The following is a 17,227-nucleotide window of genomic DNA, read 5'->3' on the forward strand; positions in this document are numbered from 1 at the left end:
CGATGCAGCTGTAATCTTACCTAAAAGGGACTTAGTCTAAGATCAGATATTTAAGTTTTTCCCCATTATTTAATTAGAATTAGAATAGATGTGTTCATCATCGACAGCTAAAATATACATGTAAACATTCCATTAGGATAAGTACTTAATATTGTCGGTTGTGGTCTTGCCTGTTCAAAAGACGCCTTACTATCTATAAGATAACTAAATTGAAATTACCATCGAAGGATCGCCCCGGCCCTCATCCGCCGGGGGCTAAGATTAAAATGTATTCCGTCCAATGCGCCCTTTGACCGCTTCATTCAACGGTCAAACTTATATTTTAGTACCTACTCATTAACGATTGAATTAACAAATAAAATATATTTTAAAGATACTTATTATTTAATATAGTGATAATTGTTACATTTAAAATATTTTATGATGTTCGCTACCGTACCTAGAATCTAGATGCTCGTAACACTGTGTAGGCTAAAGGCTAAAGGAATTAGTTTAGACATTCACGTCACACGGTGCCCTTTCACTAGGAAAATTATTTTTAAATTAGGTGCATTGTTTGTCAATTCTTTCAGGTAATTATTTTTAAATTAGGTGCATTGTTTGTCAATTCTTTCAGGTGCACATCAATTCCCCTTAATTCATAACAAAATATGATATGTACTGTACTGTACTGGTGAACATTCATCTATCTGTGCATACTGTATATGTGTATTTAATTGTATGTATACCATACATCTATACAGTGGCGGCTCTACCTTATGGGCTCACGGGTATGATACCCGGTAACAATTAAATGAAAATGACAAAAGTAAACAAACATATTTTATTTCATTGATATCAGCTGTTTCTTCTAACTATACGACATATTTATTGCATTGCAAACATCAATATACCTACCGTAGAATTTAATTAAAAATGTAGGTACAAAGGTACCTAAATTATTTTTTTGTTTTGTTTTAGTACTTTTTCCCATCATTCGCTTGCCCCCTACTTTTTAATACAATCAACGACCAGCGGTGGTGATTTTGCTAGTCATCCCTTTCTGATACATACTAATATGCATCATTAATGTTTGAATGTGTTGTGTTCAATGATATGCGTCTTGAAACCATGTTAGGTATTTCTTATGTATCGATGCCGATTTATTGTGTCCTATAGGATTGCGTTTCTTAAAATAATGCATTAATATTTATGAATGTACCTATTATTTTATCTTATCAATGGTATAATGGATAGGTATAATCAGTTTTTTTTAACACGGCAATGTTTTTTTGTATAATAAGGAATTTATTGATGGTATCGAATACTGGTTCTAATATCTGATCCCACCATCTGTGACAGAGCCGCTACTGCACATATTTATATGACATCACATCATTCTCGCTCATATTATACATACAGGAAAAAACAATAACTATCTGATTATTACAATTACCAATACAAAAAAAATTGAGGGTATTACTAGTTGCAAAGTCAGTTAGATTCACTTTTTCGGCTATTTTATAATATTAATTGTTAAAAATTTTGTTCTTCGTGTACTTTTCTACCATGTGCTAGTTCAGCGGTTGGGAACCTGTGGTTTTGTATGCTACATATGAAGTGCAGCCGTTTATGTTTCTGTTTCCTTCTTATTGTTGAAAGCACCGTTTTTTTTTCAATCCTATAGTGTGTAATCATGTCAAAGGAATGTAACGTTAATGTTTCTTCACAGAGTGATGATATCTGTCAAAAAATCCAAGCATTTTGATGATACAGTACACTCAGTAATCCGCCGTAACTATATAAATAGGTTTTTTATTATTTATATAGTAGATAATGATATGCGTGAAGTCTATTTGTGGTTCTTTGTGTGACAAGCAATTTTATGTGAATATCTCAATTAAAGTTTACGGATATAACAGAGTTTGCGACAGCTAATACCTTCAATCGTCTGATTTATTTTTTGCAGCTATACATTCATTAGGTCTTTGATAAACTTGATCATTGGAAAATATTGCGTGTGATCCAACACAGTATTTATTGCAAATAGGCATTCCAAATTATTTATAGTATTCTTGCAGTGCAGTAACATGTATATGGTAATTATTTTAGTGTGAAAAAATGTTTCTTTGAGCAAAAGAATGAAGAAAAGATGAAGTTTATCAGATACATATAAATCTATAAGCATAATAAAATGTTATGCAATGTATTGAAATTATTTATTATTGTTGTTAATACTATAAGAAACAATCATCATCATTCCATCGTTGCATAATAATAAATAATTATGTTTATGTTTTATTGTCCCATCTGTTGAAGGACTGATGTATTTTTTTTTAGAATGTTTCTGAATTTATTTTTCACCCATTCCTCTTATGTATGTATTCAACTTTATTATTTATGTACCTAACTTAATTTTATTATTGTACTCTTTTTACATTTATGTTTTGTGTAAAACTGCGAGATAAACATAAAATTGTACAGTATTTATTAAAGGAAAGAAATCATCACAAATCAGTGACGATTATTATTTTTGTTTTCACTTTGAATGTGAAGTTGTTTGAATGTTATATTTGTTTTTCTTTTACATTTGGGTAGATAAGGTAATATATTTAAATGATTGTTTTTTTTGAGAGAATGAGCTGTTTAATTAATCATGGAACCAATATATTTATTGAAATCATTAAAATTAAATTAAATGAGATAATATATTTTCCCACTAGGGTTAGCTTTGTTGTGCTTTTCAAAATAACATGTACTTTAAAATAGATGTTAAATACAAAGCTGGACAGTGGAAGTATTTTTTGAATATATAAACGGCACACTATTTTTCTCATAATTATTGTAAATATAGATATTTATATTTTTATATATCCCAGCATTCCAGGCCGGCTATTGTGATTCATCCAAATGCAGTTCCCACAAATTGTTTTACTTTATTTATAAACTGTTATTAAAGGTAAAGGGATATTAAAATATAATTGGTGCAGTCATATGACACTTGTTTTACTTGAGTACTCCATCTGGTACTCTTTCCCATATCTCTGCCTGAAACCGTGGAGGCCCTATGTCCCGGCTATGTGAGGTGTATATTACTATATTATACCACAACAGCAAATATTTTCTTAACATATATAATAACAACCTATTTTACATTTGTAGCAGGGCTGTATACAGTGATACACACAGCTGCATGCAGGTATCTATATTAAAAATACTTTTTTTTAATGCAATTTCTGGTTATATGGTAAGTGACCGCAAAATGACTGTAAGAGCTTGCTTTAACAGGTTATTATACGCAACAGTGGCGAAGGCTCCATACTAGGCGATTATTGAAAGCCTACCTTCTAAGAAAAATAAATCTTGTAAGTATTGAATTAAGAATAAATAAAAAAATTAGCGATAACGCCATATGTCTCAATACTCTCAACTATTGTATTTATACAATTATTTTGAAGGAATTCAGATATATTTTTATGACTGTCAGGTAACGTGACATCAGCTCTGTCTACCAAAATGTATGCAATATGGTAAGCTTGGAAAGCGAAGCCTAAAACCTTTGCGCATAATATTATTGTCTATGACTGAAGCTTTGCCCAAAATTATTTAAAAAAAAATGATTTCTATGATTTCAGTCATATAAAAATATAGATTGTTTTTAAAAATTAAAATTAGTTTTATCATGACTTTTATTTATCAGTTAGTTCAGTCATAGACAAACATTATTTATTCAGTTTTCTGCCAAAACACTTAAAATATTTCCTTCTTGATATAAAATTAAAGAAAAAATATTTCACTTAATTTCGTAAAAACGGACAAATACTCTAATTTTATTAAATGAAATGCGGAAATGTTAAATGTAATGTTTTAACATATGCAGGTGGCCGCTAGCAAAGGTTACACACGCAAGCGTATTATTTTAGAATATAATCTACCCCTAAATAGTTGGAATTATGATGATTTCTATTTATAGTGATAATTATAGTTGCTAATAATTAATATGACATCTTCCCACATAAAGTGAGATATGTGGTGGTTGTCTCATTAATGAATGTTTAAGGCGAAGTTTTGAGCTACCAGAGGCACCTAGCGGAAAAATATGAAGCTAGTAATTTGAGACATTGTTTTAATACCTATTTTACAATTTCAACCGTATTAATAAATATGTATCAATATAAATAAAACGGATTTCCAGTTATACCCATTCATATTTTTTTTATAAAAAATTTATGTTTTTTTTAATATAAATATAAAAATATTAAAACTATGAATTGGTCAAAAATCTCTTTATTACAATATAGAAAACTTAATAAACTAAATTTTAATAATAAATATGACAATAAAATAATATGTAATAATAAGATGGGACCCTTTAACAAATTCACATTTTATAAAAAAAAAAAAATATAAAAAGTTTATTTTTGACTTAAAATAAAAAATATTTTTCTTTTTAATGTTTTCAATTACATATTTATTAATAATCAATATAGTTGAAATTGTAAATTGTAAAAAAATGTCCCAAATTTCAAGCTTCGTATTTTTCTGCTACGTGCCTCTGGTAGGTAAAGACTTTGCTTTAAAAGTCAATGTAAAATCAGACAACTACAATTCTGCCTAAAGTATATAATTTAGAAAAAAATTAATAATTCGTAAATAAACTATGAATAGTATTCATCATACTCACTGAATTTCAGGTGCCTGCCTAGTAATAAAAACATAGAAGTTCTAAGAATTTTTACTTCAAATAGCTCTACTGTAAGATTGCATATTTGTAAATGTCTGAGATAACGTAGAGACTGTCAATATATTGTTAGCAATGTATTGCCTTTAAACCTAATTTAATTACTAGAGGGAAGAATAATACCTAATTGAATGTGCAATTATGATCCGAAGGTACCTAGTACTTCGTAGTACTTAATTTACTGCTGTTATTTTTTTTATAGTTTTGTATCTAATTAAGTAATAATACTTATTAATATTAAGTATTAAAAAAAATATTTCATTAGGGATTGTTCCCCATACTAATGAAAACACTGACAATATTTTTAAGGCTGATTATAATAATGATATAATTTAGCATAATGGGGGACTTATATCATTTGATTTTGCAATCATTCAATACCTTATAAATCATAAAGCTTTTGAAAAAAGTATAAATTAAAACAATATTTTTGCTACAGTACAGTCGTTTCTTTACTATGTACTTTTTATAAATACAAAATTATATACACTCAAGACAAGTGTACTTAATTTAGGGCATTTAAACAGATAACCCAAAGAAGTTATAGACATCCCACGGCTCTTTATTGATGGCCGTGGGATACCTCATCAGCTGCATACAGGGAACACAAAATGAATGGGAACTGACTTACCCTACCGGGTGTAGTATAACAGGATATGCATCTCAAGTGTGGAGAAATATTGGATAAACTCGTGTTAAAGAATATGTTAATTTCAATTTATAACGTACAGTCGAACTTGGTTGTTACGAGGAAGATGGGACCGACTGAATTTGCTCGTTATAAGCGTTACTCGTTATATCAGAGAACAGGTATTTTGAAATGAGTGGTCACAAAAGTCGTCATTCAAACAAATACACAATTAGAATTTTTCTCCGAAACAAGCATGGCATTCATAAACTACAAAAGAAGTTGTTTATTGTAATGAACGCTGGTAGGTACCTACTGACTTCACAAACCATGGATTTTTTACATGCAATTTCGACCATATGCGTGTATTCTTTTTCAATATTATCGGCGAAAACACCAATTAGGTAGGTACTTAGACACTTAACTAGTGTCAAAAACTGTCCGGTCGGATTTTATTGCTTAGGGTTGAAATGTTTTTAAACGATTGACACATTAACAGTTTTAAGAAAATTTTGACAATATTTTAGCTCGGTATAACCGATAAGTAGCTCGTTATAAAGTGAATAAATATATGGAGAAAATTATAAACTAAAATGTCAACGAATGTTTCCTCGTTACATCTGATATCTCGCTATATCCGTGGTCGTAATAACTGAGTTCGACTGTAGTTATCTAATTTTATGTATGTTTTATAAAAATAAGTGTGTTTGATTTTTTGTGGCCATTCTAGCTCAAACGGTCAAATTATTTTTTACATGAGACTGAATGACAATGTTGCCGATTTTACGACCCGGAACGGCGTTCCGGTCATTTCGAGCCCTGGTTCATAGCCTAGGCTGTAGATCAGTGGTTCTCACTTGAAATTTAACTGTGGCCGCACAACTGACATTGACAGTTCTATGGAAACGTCTGGTGTCCGCCCCAAATTTCACTTTTGTTGTGATTGAAAAAATTAAAGCCAAATCATATTTACTAAAAAAATGGATCAATTTATTTATGAGATATATTATTTGAACATTTTAGTACCTACATAATATCTATTTATTTAAAAATAATGCAAATGGAAATTTCTCAATACTTCTTTTTTCCAATGCGAGCCGCATGGCTGCTTCTAAGTTTACATCTGTCAACTGGCTTGGATATTTGTTTTTTATGAAGTGCGTTACACTGAATGATTTTTCACAGCTTGTAGTAGGAAAAATCGACAATATTAATAAAGCAATTGTTGCCAATTTTTTGAATTGACTTGATTCTTCGATAACGTATAACATCGACCAAAATTGTTCAACCGTGGTATTATTAAAATGGTTTTTAAGTACTTGGTCATGACTCATTTCCAATAATGCATATTTAACGTTAGGCCAGTTAATTAAGTTAAATACAGAAAATGATGTTCACCTACCTAGATCATCGTCAGTAATATCTTCAAGAAAAAAATGTACAAGGGTGGTTGTCGCCCGGGAAATATAAAATAAACAAAAAAAGATGAAATATTTATTTTTTATTTCCATTACAATATTTGAATTATAATAAAAATAATACATATTATTTATCTGACATTTTTTAGATAGGTACTGCGTAAAGGGATTTATTGATACTAGGTGAGGAAAGTCAATGGAATTATTATGAAATTGGTGTTTAAAAATGTGTACTAACATGAAAGAAAATTACTAGCACATTCGGTACTGTTCGGTTATACGGAATACAGCGGAAAACACATTTTGAAAATAGCCGATAAACTGGATTATTTGTTAGGTTAACCTAACCAAACTTAACCTAACCTAAACTAACCCAAACTAACAAATAATCCAGTATATCGGGTATTTTCAAAATGTGTTTTCCACTGTATTCCGTATAACCGAACAGTACCGATACTACTCTTCTAGGTGTAAGTGATTCTTCACTGCCATGTACATGGCCCCCACATCCTGAATCAGCCCCCAGGCCAAGATATTTGGCGGGCCCTCTACATATCGCCAAGGTTAAGGGCAGTCTGATGTTCTATAAAAGTGTTCCCCAACTGATATACCATGGAACCCTTAGGATTCGCGAGGTAAAATTAGGGGTATTTCGTCTATTTTTAACAATACTTTATATTTTTAAATAAATCTAGAATTATTAAGTTGTCGGCACTTGGCATCATAATATAATATTATTATCACGACCCCCTTTTGTGATAGTCAAGTAACATGCGACCCTTTGTCATATTGGATAAATAATAGCCATTTTCGCTAGTCAGAAAAACCCTAAAAATCATTATAAAATGGAATTTTACACTTGGATTATCATTTAACTATATCAATCATCAATTAGACTTATTTGCATAACATATTTTTTTATGTTGATATTCTTTTAAGTAAAATAGCGCCACAGGTGACCTTTTTAAAATGTTACAGCAAAATTGTGGTGTGTAAATCTCACTTAACTGGTCAAATCACCACGCCGGGCCCTCTTTAAGCCCGGGCCCCCAGGCTAGAGCCCTGTCAGCCCCTCCACCAATGTGGGGGCCATGGCCATCTACCTACATCTGCTGAATGATGAAGCAGGTTTTGGGGTGTCTTTGTGAACATTTAGTGCCCCATGGATACCACTGTACGACTGCGTTTGTCCATCATTTGTTCACTTGCTGAGCGACGTGTCCGATCCATTTATTGTTATAATATAAATACCTACTCCTAAATAGGAATATAATATTATAACATACATATTTTGCATTCATTCTTTGATTTGCTGCCTTTCCGCGGTAGGCAAACATGTGTACGTTACTTGAAATTATATTTCAATGATTATATTTATGTAATTTATTTACTTAAGAACTTACTTATCATGCCCGGAATCATTTCCCTTATCTCCAAAACACTGCAGCAGAGATTGCTTTGGTATTCAGGTCCTCTTCATGGTTCTCACACGAGGGCAGATCGTAGGGCTCTAACTAGACCGTAACACAGCTCCGGTTCGTGAAATTCTCGTGAATCTCTCTGTTTTGTGAAAAAATATAAATTGCATTCTGGTTCGTGAATTATAAAGAAAATAATTAAATCCATTTACATTACAATATATATTTTCTTAACGCCCCACATACTCAGCGTACGTCAAAATGGAGCTTTTATGCTATTTTCAAAGCATGATCCTGGACATTCCTTAAACGTTGTAGATAATCTATTTACATAATTTTAAAGCCTTATTATCCTTTATATTTATTTTAAACATTTGATGACTGCATAAAGTATTTTTATTACATAAAATAGTATTCTTTTAAACCTCTCGCTCTAATGTTTTAGAATATTGTCATATTTCAGTACGTCCATATGAAGTGGTGTTAAGATTTTTTATATTTATTAATTTTTAAAAGCATTTATAGAACCATTAGTAAAATTTATGTCGACGAAATATTTACAATAAAAAATTATATTGATAATCTCTGTGATCCCAAATTTGATAAAAATTAGGCATTTTATTAAAAAATGGGCAAGATTTACACATTTAAAGATAATTTTAAAGATACTGATTATAAGCTATGTCTTTGACCATTCAAATGTGATAAACATTCTACGAATAATGTTTGCTTTATAATAATTATTGACCTAAGAATAAGGTAGTATTTTTTTGAAATACGCCATTTCTATTGGCATTTCCCAGTGGCTAAGCTACAACATATGGTAGCCATAGCCATATATTAACAAACGATAAATGAAGTATGGAGTAAGATCATGTTAACGCGCGTGTTTGATGTTATAGGCCGGAAATAATAGTAAAAAAACACATTTTAATATTTTCGGATAATTTATCAAATTCTCCAGTTCGTAAAAATTTCTACTGTAGATCAGTATAATATGACTGATATCCTGTACCTCATCACACTTACATGACACATCCTTGCTGGTTAAGATGGCCCACCTGTTCAGGTTTGTGTTGTATCTTGGGATACTGACCCTTAGAGCGCGATGCAGAATCATGCAAAGGCCTTGTCCAGATAGTGCGTGTCCCACCGCGCTTTACGCTCGAGTACCAAAAATGTGCAGCGCCCATATAACATGTTTCGTTTGGCAGGTGACTTAATTCATTTTTGAATCGGCATAAAAAACAAATGTGAGAAGAAAGGCCAGCAACTCAATCATGACACACGTTTCCTTTGAGATTTTATTTGTCAATAACTGGCAAGATGTATTATTGCCATTGTACAATCTAGGTGACGTAATTTATTTAATAATGCGTATAAAACTGTCGTTTCGAGCTCAAAGTGATCGTGATTTTTTTTGGAATACTCATAAAAACGCTGCGTTGTCGAGAGTCCGGCGATTGCTTGCGCTTGTCACGCCGCGAGTGCATGTGAACGGCTCAATGAGGTCACATGTACGTGGAATGCGCGCTAGTCAAATCGCGCCATCTGGACAAGGCCTTAGGCAAGTAAGTCCTTATACGCGCCTATCTTTAAGAGGCCAATATCGGCAACTTAGATTGCGCCGCCTACAGTATCCATAATAATACGTCATAATAAACCAGGTAATAACGAAATCATTTAAAATTCGGTCCAGCCACGCTAAAATAAGTCGAGCTAAATCTGGATGGTGTTTATTGCCAAGTTAATCCAAATTGTTCTGCATTGCACTCTTAGCCTTCTAGAGATTGAATGGCAATTCGTCTCCTGGTAAAAAGTTTCTCTTTCTGTACCTACATATTATTTAAGTTTAGTGTATTTTTTTAATAACATGTACTTACTATCAATTAAAAATATTATTCGGGCATTTTTCGCTCTCTGGTTCTCACCGCTCGGGTGCTGCACACCTCCGCTTGGTACGGCCCTGCTGTGTACCAGCTTATTTTGAGATCGTAGGTTTTAGGTAGGTAAATCTGAATCAAATAGGTTAGCATCGAAATAATTACAAAATTAACACCTACATTAACCAGATAGGTACAAAACAATTAATCCTTGTGAATGTATTACCTATATTAATACGATTGTGGCAGCATTAGTAAAAAAATATGGTTCCAATTTCCATATTAGTAGACATGGCAACACTGCTTCACGCACGTTTCCTTCCGACAACGGCTATTAAAAAAAACTAATTCTCCCCGCGTCTACTTCAAAACAGGTGCTTTCAACAAATAGAAAATAATATAGAATATAATTAATATTTCCGATTTCTAGAAAATGTATGACTACGTGTAATTATCATTATGAAAACATCTTTAAAAGAATTTAAGTACCTCAAATATACCATACTGGTGGATCTATAGAAGGTCTTGCGGCCCTGGTTTTGAATTACTGACATATTTACGTACATAACTACATTATTTGTTAATACAGTGGTACCTATTCGCTGTTATACACGACCTTAGTGCTATTCGCATGTTTCGGTGGCCGTTTCCTTCAGGCGATAATAAAACATAAACTGCTCTTACCGTATTGCAACCGGTTACAATTTATTTTTCTTTCAAAAGTCACATGTGTCCTCTTTTTCGATAATCGAACATTATTTTCGTTCATATTTTTAAAATGGAAAAGTAATAGGTGATATTGTACATACTGAATTTTCTGATAACAATGCTCTAATTACACGAGCAATTAATAACCGATCGTCGTCAGTAACAAAAATGTTAATTATACTCAACGATTCAGGTACCAATCCGATCGTCTCGGCGCATACACAGAAAAATAGTATGGGGGTCGTTTCGAAAAAGTACAATGTAATATATTATAAATATAATTAATTTTTAGCTACGGTGTGAGAGGGGCGAGGTTACAAAATAGTACCACTGATGGTAGATTTCCCATATTCTATGGTATGATATAAAACAGTGAAATCCAACTATTTTGGCACTACTTGAAGCTATTTAGATAAAACCCCATTTTTCATTCCCTTCATTCTAACCTCCTAAAATATATAATTGTGTATAATTTGAATCATTGTGCTGGTATAGTTAATTGGCATATTATAATATGCTATGTTAATCAAAACTTAACAACATTGCCTCGCTGTCGACACTGTCCCAGATAGTTGACTTTATGAAAGAACCGAATAAAAATACGGCTCAACTAGATTGTGAGAGGAAATAATAAAAAAATCTTATATTTTGATATTGGCTCTGGTTGAAAGCGCGAATCAATAGATTATATTAAGAATACTTACGTATATGCTACTAAAAAAACTGCACGACGATTAAGAAAGAATTCTTGTTCCCGGGCAGGGGTACGGATCTGTGGACACATCTCATGTTCACGCGTGTTTGGATTGGTTCATAACATTATGTTGCGATAGAGTAAACCAAACCAAAAAATAGGTGCAGCAATATTTGACCCCAATCGTCGAGTTCGATCGGGCTAAAATAGAAATATTTATATTTCGATCACGACTCAACGAAAAGATTCGAAATGATTTGTCGATTGGGCCATACAGGTGGTGGTAGCTGTCGAGTGTGTTCGTGTAATACTGTAATTTAAGAAACTTTGGTGTTCACGTAAAATAAAATTATTATTGCGCGTAATAGCTTGTAAAAGTTGAACAACTCTGCTAATGCATGCTAGGAACACTTCCGCCACATCTGCCTGAAGACACGTCGTCTTTACCATCAGCCATCAGCGCAGCCATCCAGTGACGTCCCTAGACAAAATGCCGCCCCTAGGCTGTGCGAAAATGCCGCCACATTTTTTTATACAGTAATTTGCATCATACTTTCATGATTCCAATATCGAAGAAATGTGTTACTAACAAAATATATACCACTAAATCTAATTTAAATGCCATCTCTGCTTCAATAGACAATATTGCGAGTCTACAGTTTCAGATAGGTAGGTACATTTACGTGAACGTGACGTCCAAGGACAACGGAAGTAAACTAGACATCGCGAACCCGACAAAAAAATTAGGTCCTGTCAAAACTTTTATAGTGAGTAATTAATACATTTTTTTCCCAATCGGTGAGCTGATTTTTTTGATGGAAAGATAATAAATTCCGTTATTACTAAGTTTAGGCAGCTATTTTTATATACACCTAATGATTCTCTTCGGTTTGCCGCTTTTTGGGTAACTGCCGCCCCAAGCGACACTCAATCTGCCTACCCCCACGGGACGTCACTGCAGCCATCATTGATTACGTTTAGGCACCGTCCCACGTCCCACACCGATGTTGCACCTCACCAACCAGATTTATTATTTCACTAGCTTCTCACCATTCTAAATTCACAAATTGTGAATACATTATTCGTAGGTAATCTTCGTAATAATCACAGACGTTGATGAAAACGCTCTTCTATACCTATAGAGATGGCGCCTAAAATGTGAATGAAAGAAAGTGAAAATATGTCCATTTGAAAGACTTTTTGTTGTATAATTCGCACAATTACTGTCGCCTCAATCGGTCAAAAACTGTAAGAATTTAAACACAATTATAAATTGACTCAGTCATTGTCAAGATGTCAAAAATCAAGATAAACCCTGAGACTTAAATTTGTTATGAATTTATCACATTTTTGGTCTGAGATTTGAGACAGTCATTATTATTTATAACTTTTACATAAGTGTTTGCCAAACTTTAGTTTAGTTATGCGTCTTAGATTATAGATGCGTATATATTATTATCGTACATATTTTATTATTTCGGTAGAACCCTTGATGAAGATAATATGATAATGGCCTCTGCAAGGAGTCCGAAATGTCGAGGATAGAAGGAAGAAGTACACGCAATGGAAACCCAAGAATATAGTAGGTACGGTAAAAAACAACCGCGAAAGTCTCAGTAGTATTAGTAGTCCTTGTACTAAAACATTTTCAAAATTGAAAATTTACTTAATACGTAGTATAAGTATATTATTATATCATCAATAGGAGAGAAAAAGCCCCTAGGTAAATCTTTATATGCAATATGGCTATATATACCTACATATGACATGATTAAATTTGATCTATATTTCTAATAGACACGTTTCTGTAGGTGATGCAAATTATGTTCATTATTACGTAGGTATAATGTTACATTTTTAAGTAATCTATAATAAAAAATATATTTAAATATCATTGTCAGGTAGGTACTGTTACACCCCCGAATGGTCCCCATTTGGGGATGTCTCTGTGTATCTGGAGAGGCCCGAGCCCGACAAAACCATAAATTGAAAAGAATTTGTATAAAAATGTAACCTTTAGAATATATTAACGTAAATATACCTTGCCGTTTCCAACACAATTCCGGTGTGTTATTTGTTCACCTCTAAGTCCCGAATCCAGACGAAAATCCATACAACGAAGCAAAGTGACAGCATGTTTTCACTTTCGAAAATGGAGGGAAATGACAGTACGTCCCGTACTCTTTGACTGAAGTGTCGAATCTTGGTCGCTCAGAGATGACTACATTTGCAGTAGTGGTCATGATCCTCAGGTGTGCGGAAACGACCGATAAGAGTCATATTTCTTTCTATGTCAAAATCTGTTATCGCCTGAACCTATCTGCACTGCTCTGAATAATATTATATTGTAATAGATTGCTGACCTCAAAACAGGGTCTGACATAGCTAAAACCATTGCTTGAATGACCAGGCGCAGAAGATAATACCTCTCGGGGTGCCCCATGAATCCCATGATGTAAGAAAACTGTTTAATTTTGACCTCTTTGATTACACCTCTGCGTTTGTCCTTCCCGTGTCCGGAAACTTGTACGTATGCAGTTTGCCGTATCACAATTCACCGTGAACTATTGTAACGCAAATATATGACCGTATATTAACGACCGTCCAACCTCGTTGGGTCATATAGTACTGACATAAAATTCATGTCTAAATAAAACACACACTTTACAGGAAGACAGCAGTAAACAATTTTTGAAAATAGCCGATATACTGGATTATTTGTTAGGTTAGGTTTTCATTCTTGAATTCATGAATTTTGTCAAAATCATTTATGAAAATTGAATTAATGTTTCATATTGAATTTAATAAAGTTGGAGACCGTATAGTATACGGTCATATTCTCTTTCCGACAGAAAGCTCACAGCGAACTGTGCCACGGTGAAATGTTTTACGTACAATTATTTACATGTAACCTGTCCGTCCGCCTAATACGGGTCATGCGTATGTACATGAGAAGAGTTCTTAGAATTTAGATCATAGCTACGAATTAAAAAGAAGAAATGGGCATATGTACAAATCACGGCAATCAGAAAGGCCGGCAAATATGGCCGACATTGCGTGATACACAAACATAAAATACACAAAATTACAAACTCACCACATGATATTTGTTTATGCAAAATCGTCGCTTTCCAACATGGCGAAATTGGTTGCCCGTTTTTATACTGCAATGAATCAGTATGTTCCTTTCTTTTTTTATTCGTTGGATCATAGAAAATATACAAAATCCTTAGATAATCTTATATTTAGAAGCTTCTGCAGTTCTGCGCATTAATTTGAAACGTTATTAAAGGACCGGAACTAGTCAATTTGTGCTTGTTCAGCGAGAAACTGTCTCCGCTAATTATTTTACTGCTCATGCAGCACGAGAATGATTCAAGTTTACGATCTTGCCGGCTGGCGAGAATTATTTTCGCGGGCACTATTATTATAATAAGATGTAGGTACCTATATATTTACTGCTACTAAATTTTAAATATTAACCAAGGTTGAAAGTAACGTTTACTGAAAAAAATATTTGGAAGGTGACAAAACGAATTTCATAGTTTTAGCGGATTTTAAGTTATATTTATTTTATAGAGCGAAGTTTTATTTTGAATCATGAATAGGTACATGATTTTTGTGATTTTTCATCTATGTTCTATAAAATATAAATAATATATTCTAACTAAATAATGATTGTTCTGCATTTTAGCTGCAATACAACGGAATCAAAACAAATAGATGTCATGTCTGCACAGCCATTGCCAGATAATTATTTTACCAAATCTGGATTTTTACCGTGTGAAATTTAAAAAAATCGGGAATTAGGAGCAAAAACCGGGAAAACCTACGCGTAGTTCAATATTTCTATAATACGAATAAATGACACAATACAAACTATAAAACTCTTTTTACCGTTTAAAAAAAAAGATTTTTTTTTTGGTTAGGTACATGTTCAAACACGCGCGTTAACATGATCTTACTCCCTACTTTAATTTTAGTTTGTCAATTTATGGCTACGGCCGTATGTTATAGCTAAACCACTGGTGGGTGACAAAAGAAATGGCTTATTTCAAAAAAACACTACTTATTCTTAGGTCAATAATTATTATAAAGCAATCATTATTCGTAGGATGTTTATCAGTTTATCACACTTGAATGGTCAAAAACATAGCTTATAATAATTATCTTTAGAATTATCTTCAAATGTGTTAATCTTGCCCATTTTTTGAATAATAAAATGCCTAATTCTTGTCAAATTTGGGATCACAGAGATTATCAATATAATTTTTTATCGTAAATATTTTACTAAAATTATCTCGTCATAAATTATACTAATGGTTTTTAATAAAGGTAAAAATTCTTAACACCACTGCACAGTTATGTACTGAAATATGACTATATTCTAAAACATTAGAGCGAGAGGTTTAAAAGAATACTTTTTTATGTAATAAAAATACTTTATGCAGTCATCAAATGTTTAAAATAAATATAAAGGATAATAAGGCTTCAAAATTATATAAATAGATTAAGTATCTACAACGTTTAAGGTATGTCCAGGATCATGCTTTGAAAAAAAGCTCCATGTTGACCCACGCTGAGCACGTCCGCCCTTAAAGAACAAATTTTTTCCCGTTACTCACCATTTTGTACTTGACTGAAGAGTTTCTTTCTGTTGCTTAACTCGTTGGACGCGGACGTCATGGCTGCTGTGTCCCCGTTAAACGGCTATTATATGCAATTAGCATGTTATTTAAATGTGGTAATTAAAAAAATAATGAAAATGTACGCAGTGATTGTGTTAAATGTATCGGTAAAATTCTGCACATGAGTTGAATTGTACAAGTACGTAATTCCGATTTTATCAACTCAATAGAACTTCTGTTACTTGCATCTAACCATTTTAAAGTAATCTGAGAAAATACCCGTTCGGTATAGCAATTAGATGTTAAATGATATTAGTTTGAACATATTTTTAGTCTCTTTTTCTGTGCATATCTTAAATGACTTTTGAATTTTTCTCAATCACATCAATAGAAGGTACCAGCGAGTTAAATTTTTCATACATTAGGTCCATAGCGACTTCTCCATCATGCATCCATCGTGTTATTGTGTCTTTCCTAAACGTCTTATTTGTATTTTGTTGAATAATCATGAATTTAGTGTCCCGTGCGGGACAATCTATATTTGCTTTTAAAAAGCGGGACGTCCCGCCAAAATCGGGACGTCTGGCAACTGGGTCTGCACAATGCATATACTTACCTACATCCGACCAATTAAAACAAAGTTCACTTACGTAGGCGATGGTGCATTTGAAACTGTAAAGTGTAAGTGAAGTAATTATAGAGTCAACTGTCTATCTCCTTCTCGGGTCCCTTGTCACAATGTAACAAACAACAAACACTAAAACACAAGTGATGAAATACATTTTATAAAAAATAGTAAGTATCTAATATTTTTTCCAGCTTAACTTTTGTATACTTAGGCCTTTGGATTCATCTTTAATTATAGAGGATTTTATTCAAGATTCAAGATTATTTTAATTTGGTACCCATTATTTTAGTAAATTATAATATTTATATCACGGTATGCAATGCAGCAAACTGATTTATTCTAAATTCAAAGCGATTTTTTTAAAAATTAAAATAAGAAAGACTAGTACAAGTCTGTTTAATTTCATTTATTGTGTTAACTGTGAATTTATGGTGGAAATGTATTGTGTTATTAATTTAATTTAATAAAACACTTCAAACGATTATCAACTCCATGAAAATCT

The sequence above is a fragment of the Rhyacophila brunnea genome, unplaced genomic scaffold (assembly GCF_057557595.1).
Source record: "Rhyacophila brunnea isolate RB1 unplaced genomic scaffold, BYU_Rbru_1.0 scaffold_8, whole genome shotgun sequence".
In the NCBI taxonomy this organism is placed as follows: Eukaryota; Metazoa; Arthropoda; class Insecta; order Trichoptera; family Rhyacophilidae; genus Rhyacophila; species Rhyacophila brunnea.